The following is an 8,523-nucleotide window of genomic DNA, read 5'->3' on the forward strand; positions in this document are numbered from 1 at the left end:
CATACCCCTTTATTGTGTTCCTACCTGCACACAGGGAGGTTAAAGTAACAGTGACCTCAGTCTTTATTAAGACACTCCAGAGTGAGTAACAGGCCTTAGGGGCCGGCTTATATACAGGGCTCCCAAGGGATGCTGGGATCCCTTGGGACTTCAGGGGATGAGCTCCCTGGTGGCGGAACATGGGAGTGCATGCTTTACAGATACACAACATCACTCCCCCCGCAAAGTCAAAGTGAAAATTATTTACAAGGTGAGGCGGTCGGGAGCATTTCTTTCCCTGGTGGACCGCCTCGGTACAAATGTCTGTTCTGGTGTGTTGGCTGTGCCCTCGCTGGGCTGGCGTGTTGTTGGCCCTGCAGGGCTGCTAGGTGAGTCTGACCTTGCTGGGCTGTTGGGCATGATGGGTTCGATTTCCTGGTCCGGCATGGTGACTTTGATCCTTTGGGTGTGTGTTGTGGGCTCAAAAAAGGTTGTCTGCTGTGGGTTGTTCAGGACAGTCTGTGAACCGCAGCCTCGTTTGGTCCAGGTGCTTTCTGCAAATTTGTCCATTGTCTAGTTTGACTACAAACACCCTATTCCCTTCTTTAGCTATCACCGTTCCCGCGATCCATTTGGGACCATGTCCATAGTTTAGCACATACACAGGGTCATTCAGATCAATTTTCGGTGACACAGTGGCGTGACCATCGTTTACATTTTGTTGCTGCCGCCTGCTCTCTACCTGATCATGCAGGTTGGGGTGAACCAGCAAGAGTCTGGTTTTAAGTGTCCTTTTCATGAGTAGCTCAGCCGGGGGCACCCTGTGAGCAAGTGGGGTCTCGTGCGGTAGCTGAGCAGTACTCGGGACAGGCGGGTTTGGAGTGAGCCTTTTGTGACTCATTTAAGGTTCTGTTTGATGGTTTGTACTGCCCGCTCTGCCTGCCCATTGGAGGCTGGTTTAAACGAGGCCGAGGTGACATGTTTGATCCCATTGCGGGTCATGAATTCTTTAAATTTGGCATTGGTGAAACATGACCCGTTGTCACTGACCAGTATGTCAGGCAGGCCCTGGGTGGCAAACATGGCCCTCAGACTTTCAATGGTGGCGGTGGCGGTGCTTCCCGACATTATTTCACATTCAATCCATTTTGAAAAAGCATCCACCACCACCAGGAACATTTTACCAAGAAACGGGCCCACATAGTCGAAATGGATCCTCGACCATGGTCTGGAGGGCCAGGACCACAAACGCAGTTTTTTCCTTGGAACAGCAGAGGATCTTGGCTGGTCCAAGTCCTAATCTGGCGGGCCGCGACAGGTAATTTATCATTTTCAAACGCTTGCATGACCATCAACAAGTCTGCGGGCTGCGCCACCATCAACAAGTTTGCAGGCTGCGCCATTTCCACCCCCATGGTGGGCAATGGTAGCCGGCTGAGAGCATCCACACAGTTCTCGGTGCCTGGCCTGTGGCAGAAGATATAGTTATACACTGATAGCGTGAGTGCCCACCTTTGTATGCAGGCTGAGGCATTAGTATTTATCCCTTTGTTTTCAGCGAACAGCGATGTGAGGGGCTTGTGATCGGTTTCCAGCTCAAATTTGAGGCCAAACAGGTACTGATGCATTTTCTTTACCCCGAACACACAAGCTAATGCCTCTTTCTCAATCATGCTGTAGGCCCTCTCGGCCTTAGACAAGCTCCTGGAAGCATAGGTGACAGGTTGCAACTTCCCCGCAACGTTAGCTTGTTGTAATACACACCCAACTCCGTACGATGACGCGAGCACAAGCCTTTTACACGGGTTATACAATACAAGCAGCTTGTTGGAGCATAAAATGTTTCTGGCTTTCTCAAAAGCAATTACTTGATTTTTTCCCCATACCCAGTTCTCACCTTTGCGCAATAATACATGTAGGGGCTCTAAAAGGGTGCTTAACCCTGGAAGGAAGTTACCAAAATAGTTGAGGAGTCCCATGAACGACCGCAGCTCCATGACGTTCTGTGGCCTGGGCGTGTTCCTGATAGCCTCTGTCTTGGCGTCTGTGGGCCGAATGCCGTCCGCCGCGATCTTTCTCCCCAAAAACTCCACTTCTGTTGCCATGAAGACGCATTTCAACCCCTTCAGCTGCAGCCCTATGTGATCCAGTCACTGGAGGACCTCCTCCAGGTTTTCTAGGTGCTCGGCGGTGTCCCGACCCGTGACCAATATGTCGTCCTGAAAGACCACCGTGTGTGGTACCGACTTGAGTACTCTCTCCCTCATCATGTGAGGTACCACTCGCGCCTTATGGTGAATGGGTCGTGCCTCTGGGACCAAGTGGATCCGCATCTTCGCCCCGGAAAAGTTTCCAATGCCTGGCTTAAAGAGGGAAGGAAATTTGTTAAGAACCTGGGTATATGAGGCCTCATCGACATGTGATAGTGCTCGGATGTCATCCCAGTTCTAGCGGATTTTGCCCAGCCAGCTCCTTCCAAGCAGTGTGGAGCCATCGCCCGGGACAATCCAGAGTGGCAGTTCATGCACCGTGCCCTCGTAGGTGACCTTGACCATGGCGCTGCCCAGGACAGTGATAAGCTCTTTGGTGTACGTTCTCAGTTTCGTGTGGATGGGGCTCAGGGCTGGTCTGAATGCCTTGTTGCACCACAGTCTCTCAAACATCTTTTTACTCATGATGGATTGGCTAGCGCCAGTGTCCAGTTCCATGGCTACGGGTAAGCCATTCAATTTCACGTTTAGCATTATAGGTGGATATTTTGTCGAAAATGTGTGCACCCTGTGTACTTCAGCATCTGCCTCCTCTCTCTGAGGCTCGTAATTACTTTGATCCACCATGGACCAATCTTGCTCTGTCATGTGGTGGTTAGCAGGTTTTGCAGAGCTTGCAGCTTATTTGCAAGCTCGTTGGAGGTGCCCCATTGTTCCACAGCTCTTGCAAACATACCCTTTGAACCAGCATGAATAGGCTGAATAGAAGCCTCCACAACGCCAACAACGTGTGAATTGCCTTGCATTCATCCTTTGTTGGGGACTCTGAGTCATCTGGGTCACCTGAGGCCTGCTGGCAGTTGCAGACTCGTGGGTTCTGCCCTGTACATTTCTGCTCGCAAACACAGTTCCAGTTAATTTATGAACATTGCTAGCACTTGTGTGCTGAGAAATTTGTTTGGTGTTATCACTGGTGGACATAAACGCCTGTCTATTGCAATGGCCTTACTGAGGTTCTGTGTCTCTACAGTCAAACATTTTCGTAGGATGGTCTCGTGGCCAATGCCCAGTACAAAAAAGTCTCTGAGCATTTGCTCCAGGTAGCCATCAAACTCACATTGTCCTGCAAGTCGTCTTAGCTCGACGACGTAGCTCGCCACTTCCTGACCTTCAAATCGCTGGCACGTGTAGAACTGATACCTCGCTGTCAGCACGCTCTCCCTTGGGTTAAAAATGCTCCCAAACCAGTGTACACAGCTCCTCATACGACTTATCTGTGGGTTTCATTGGAGCCAGAAGATTCTCCATGAGGCTGTAGGTCAGTGCCCCGCAGACTGTGAGGAGGACCGCTCTCCTTTTTGCAGCGCTTCCTTCTCCGTCCAGCTCGTTGGCTACAAAGTACTGGTCTAGCCGTTCGACATAGACTTCCCAGTCCTCACCCTCCGAGAACTTCTCCAAAATGCCCACAGTTTGCTGCATCTTTGCGTGGGATTCTTATTCTCGTCGCCAGTTATTGTGTTCCTAACACAGATGAGGCTGCACACGGAGGTTAAAGTAACAGTGACCTCAGTCTTTAATAAGACACTTCAGAGTGAGGAACGGGCCTTCGGGGCCGGCTTATATACAGTGCTCCCAAGGGATGCTGGGATCCCTTGGGACTTCAGGGGATGAGCTCCCTGGTGGCGGAACATGGGAGTGCATGCTTTACAGGTACACAACAGTTTTAACCCCACTCGCTCAGCAGAAAGCTGGCAGGTGGGCAGTTACAATCGCCCTGGCTCTCACCTGTCCAAAAGCAGCCATGGTCGCAACATCAGCAATTTTAACCTGCTCTCCTGAGCAGCCAACAAGGACACACACCCGGAGCTACAAGGCCCTCCTTTACATAGGCATGTTGCGGCCCGATGACATAATTGAGACCCAACTGTAATTTTAACTCGGGCCTGAGCGGGGAATCTGCACTTAAAATCGGGGCCGTAATCTGGGCACTTCAGTGCAGTGCTGAGGGAGTGCTGCATCATTGGAGGTGCTGTCATTTGAATAAAATGTTAAACCGAGGCCCCGTCCGCGTGTTCCGATGGATGTGATAAATGCCATGGCACGTTTTGCAGAAGAGCAGGAACTTCTCCCAGTGTCATGGCCAACATTCTGTCCTCAATCATCACCACCAAAAGCAGATTAACTGGTGATGTATCCTATTTGCTATTTGTGTGCCCTTGCTGTGCACAAACATCAACAATAATGCAGCAGTTAACTTGTGAGTGTTTTGCAGTCCTGAGGATGCGATGTGCACTATATAAATGCCAGTTCTATCTTTCCACCAAACCAACCCCTAGAGGGAGTAGAGTAGGTTCCAATGTTAAAGTAAGCAGTTGTAGAGAAATAGATGAGCTGGGACTCCTCAGCTTCAAAAAGAGTTTCCTCAGAGGAACCGTATGGAGGTATGTAGGATGCTTAATGCATTAATTAATAAGCCAAATCAACAGGACAAGAAATAAAGAAAGATTTGCATTTATATAGTACATTTCATGACCTCAGAACAACCCAAAGTGCTTTATAGCCAATGAAGTGTAGTCACTGTTGTAATGTCGGAAAAACAGCCAATTTGTGCAGAGCAAGGTTCCACAAATATCAATGAGATTATGACCTGATCATCTGTTTTTAGGTGTTGGTTGAGGGAATAATATTGGCAAGGGCACTGAGGAGAATTCCCCTGTTCTTCTTTGAAATAGTGCCATAGGTTCTTTTATATCCATGTGAGAGAGTAGACGGGGTCCTCAGTTTAATGTCTCATCTGAAAGATGTCAACACCAACTGTGCAGCGGAGCTCCCTCAGTCCTGGCACTGGTGTATTCCCCTGAACACCAACATTTCCCAATGTCTCACCTTTTAAAAAATACTCTGCCTTTTTATTTTTCCTACCAAAGTGGATGACTTCACTGTTTTCTGCCTGTGAAACAATCCTCAATCTATGTTAATATATTACCCCATGAGCACTAATTTTATGTAATAACCTCTTATTAAATGCTTTTTGTAAATCCAAATACGCTACATCCACTGGATCCCCCTTATCTATCCTGTTAATTACAACCTCAAAAAAATCAGGGGGAAAACTATCTTGAATGCATTCCGTGAACGTGTCCTCCACACTATTACTGCAAATTTAGCTTGCCCAGCCTATGTGTAGATTAAAGTACCCCACATTACAACAGTGACTACACTTCAAAAGTACTTCATTGGCTGTAAAGCACTTGAGACGTCCGGTGGTCGTGAAAGGCGCTATATAAATCCAAGTCTTCCTTTCTTTCTTTTTATGATTACTCTATTGCTCTTGTTACATGCACCTCTAATTCCCTGACTTGTACTCTGTCCGACACAACAACTGCTGTTAGGGGGCCTATAGACTACTCCCACAAGTGTTTTCTGCCCCTTATTGTTTCTTAGTTCCACCCAAATTGATTCTACATCTTGGTTTTCCAAGCTAAGATTCCTTCTTTCTACTGTATATGCCCTATCCTTTATTGTCAGGGCTACCCCACACCCCCACTCCATTTCAATTTTACCTATCTCTTCTAAAAGTCAAGTGCCCTGAAATATTTAATTCTCAACCTTGGTCACTCTGCAACCACATCTCCAAACTGGAAGCAATACGGTGGAGGAGGATTTCCTGGAATGCATAAGGGATGGTTTTCTAGACCAATATGTCGAGGAACCAACTAGGGGGGAGGCCATCTTAGACTGGGTGTTGTGTAATGAGAGAGGATTAATTAGCAATCTCATTGTGCGAGGCCCCTTGGGGAAGAGTGACCATAATATGGTGGAATTCTGCATTAGGATGGAGAATGAAACAGTTAATTCAGAGACCATGGTCCAGAACTTAAAGAAGGGTAACTTTGAAGGTATGAGGCATGAATTGGCTAAGATAGATTGGCTAATGATACTTAAGGGGTTGACTGTGGATGGGCAATGGCAGACATTTAGAGACCGCATGGATGAACTACAACAATTGTACATTCCTGTCTGGCGTAAAAATAAAAAAGGGAAGGTGGCTCAACCGTGGCTATCTAGGGAAATCAGGGATAGTATTAAAGCCAAGGAAAAGGCATACAAATTGGCCAGAAATAGCAGCGAACCTGGGGACTGGGAGAAATTTAGGACTCAGCAGAGGAGGACAAAGGGTTTGATTAGGGCAGGGAAAATGGAGTACGAGAAGAAGCTTGCAGGGAACATTAAGGCGGATTGCAAAAGTTTCTATAGGTATGTAAAGAGAAAAAGGTTAGTAAAGACAAACGTAGGTCCCCTGCAGTCAGAATCAGGGGAAGTCATAACGGGGAACAAAGAAATGGCAGACCAATTGAACAAGTACTTTGGTTCAGTATTCACTAAGGAGGACACAAACAATCTTCCGGATATAAAAGTGGTCAGAGGGTCTATTAAGGAGGAGGAACTGAGGGAAATCTTTATTAGTCGGGAAATTGTGTTGGGGAAATTGATGGGATTGAAGGCCGATAAATCCCCAGGGCCTGATGGACTGCATCCCAGAGTAATTAAGGAGGTGGCCTTGGAAATAGCGGATGCATTGACAGTCATTTTCCAACATTCTATTGACTCTGGATCAGTTCCTATCGAGTGGAGGGTAGCCACTTTTTAAAAAAGGAGGGAGAGAGAAAGCAGGGAATTATAGACCGGTCAGCCTGACCTCAGTAGTGGGTAAAATGATGGAATCAATTATTAAGGATGTCATAGCAGCGCATTTGGAAAATGGTGACATGATAGGTCCAAGTCAGCATGGATTTGTGAAAGGGAGATCATGCTTGACAAATCTTCTGGAATTTTTTGAGGATGTTTCCAATAAAGTGGACAAAGGAGTACCAGTTGATGTGGTATATTTGGACTTTCAGAAGGCTTTCGACAAGGTCCACACAGGAGATTAATGTGCAAAGTTAAAGCACATGGGATTGGGGGTAGTGTGCTGACGTGGATTGAGAACTGGTTGTCAGACAGGAAGCAAAGAGTAGGAGTAAATGGGTACTTTTCGGAATGGCAGGCAGTGACTAGTGGGGTACCGCAGGGTTCTGTGCTGGGGCCCCAGCTGTTTACATTGTACATTAATGATTTAGACGAGGGGATTAAATGTAGTATCTCCAAATTTGCGGATGACACTAAGTTGGGTGGCAGTGTGAGCTGCGAGGAGGATGCTATGAGGCTACAGAGTGACTTGGATAGGTTAGGTGAGTGGGCAAATGCGTGGCAGATGAAGTATAATGTGGATAAATGTGAGGTTATCCACTTTGGTGGTAAAAACAGAGAGACAGACTATTATCTGAATGGTGACAGATTAGGAAAAGGGAAGGTGCAACGAGACCTGGGTGTCATGGTACATCAGTCATTGAAGATTGGCATGCAGGTACAGCAGGCGGTTAAGAAAGCAAATGGCATGTTGGCCTTCATAGCGAGGGGATTTGAGTACAGGGGCAGGGAGGTGTTGCTACAGTTGTACAGGGCCTTGGTGAGGCCACACCTGGAGTATTGTGTACAGTTTTGGTCTCCTAACTTGAGGAAGGACATTCTTGCTATTGAGGGAGTGCAGCGAAGATTCACCAGACTGATTCCCGGGATGGTGGGACTAACCTATCAAGAAAGACTGGATCAACTGGGCTTGTATTCACTGGAGTTCAGAAGAGTGAGAGGGGACCTCATAGAAACGTTTAAAATTCTGACGGGTTTGGACAGGTTGGATGCAGGAAGAATGTTCCCAATGTTGGGGAAGTCCAGAACCAGGGGTCACAGTCTAAGGATAAGGGGTAAGCCATTTAGGACCGAGATAAGGAGAAACTTCTTCACCCAGAGAGTGGTGAACCTGTGGAATTCTCTACCACAGGAAGTAGTTGAGGCCAATTCACTAAATATATTCAAAAGGGAGTTAGATGAAGTCCTTACTACTCGGGGGATCAAGGGGTATGGCGTGAAAGCAGGAAGTGGGTACTGACGTTTCATGTTCAGCCATGAACTCATTGAATGGCGGTGCAGGCTAGAAGGGCTGAATGGCCTGCTCCTGCACCTATTTTCTATGTTTCTATGTTTCTATAGCTACTAGATCAAACCCATTTATTTCTATCCATGTTATTAATTCTACCTATGATATGGTAGATTCAGATTAAGCGCACACATAGTTTCCCTGCAAGTTTTCACAATATACAGAATATGCAATGTGTGCCCACCAGAAGGATGGCTTGGGTTCATGCATACAACAATGACATCAAATTGTATATATATAGCGCCTTTAACTTGGTAATTAAATGTCCCAAGGCACTTCACAGGAGCATTATAAAAC

The sequence above is a fragment of the Pristiophorus japonicus genome, chromosome 4, assembly GCF_044704955.1.
Source record: "Pristiophorus japonicus isolate sPriJap1 chromosome 4, sPriJap1.hap1, whole genome shotgun sequence".
Lineage (NCBI taxonomy): Eukaryota > Metazoa > Chordata > Chondrichthyes > Pristiophoridae > Pristiophorus > Pristiophorus japonicus.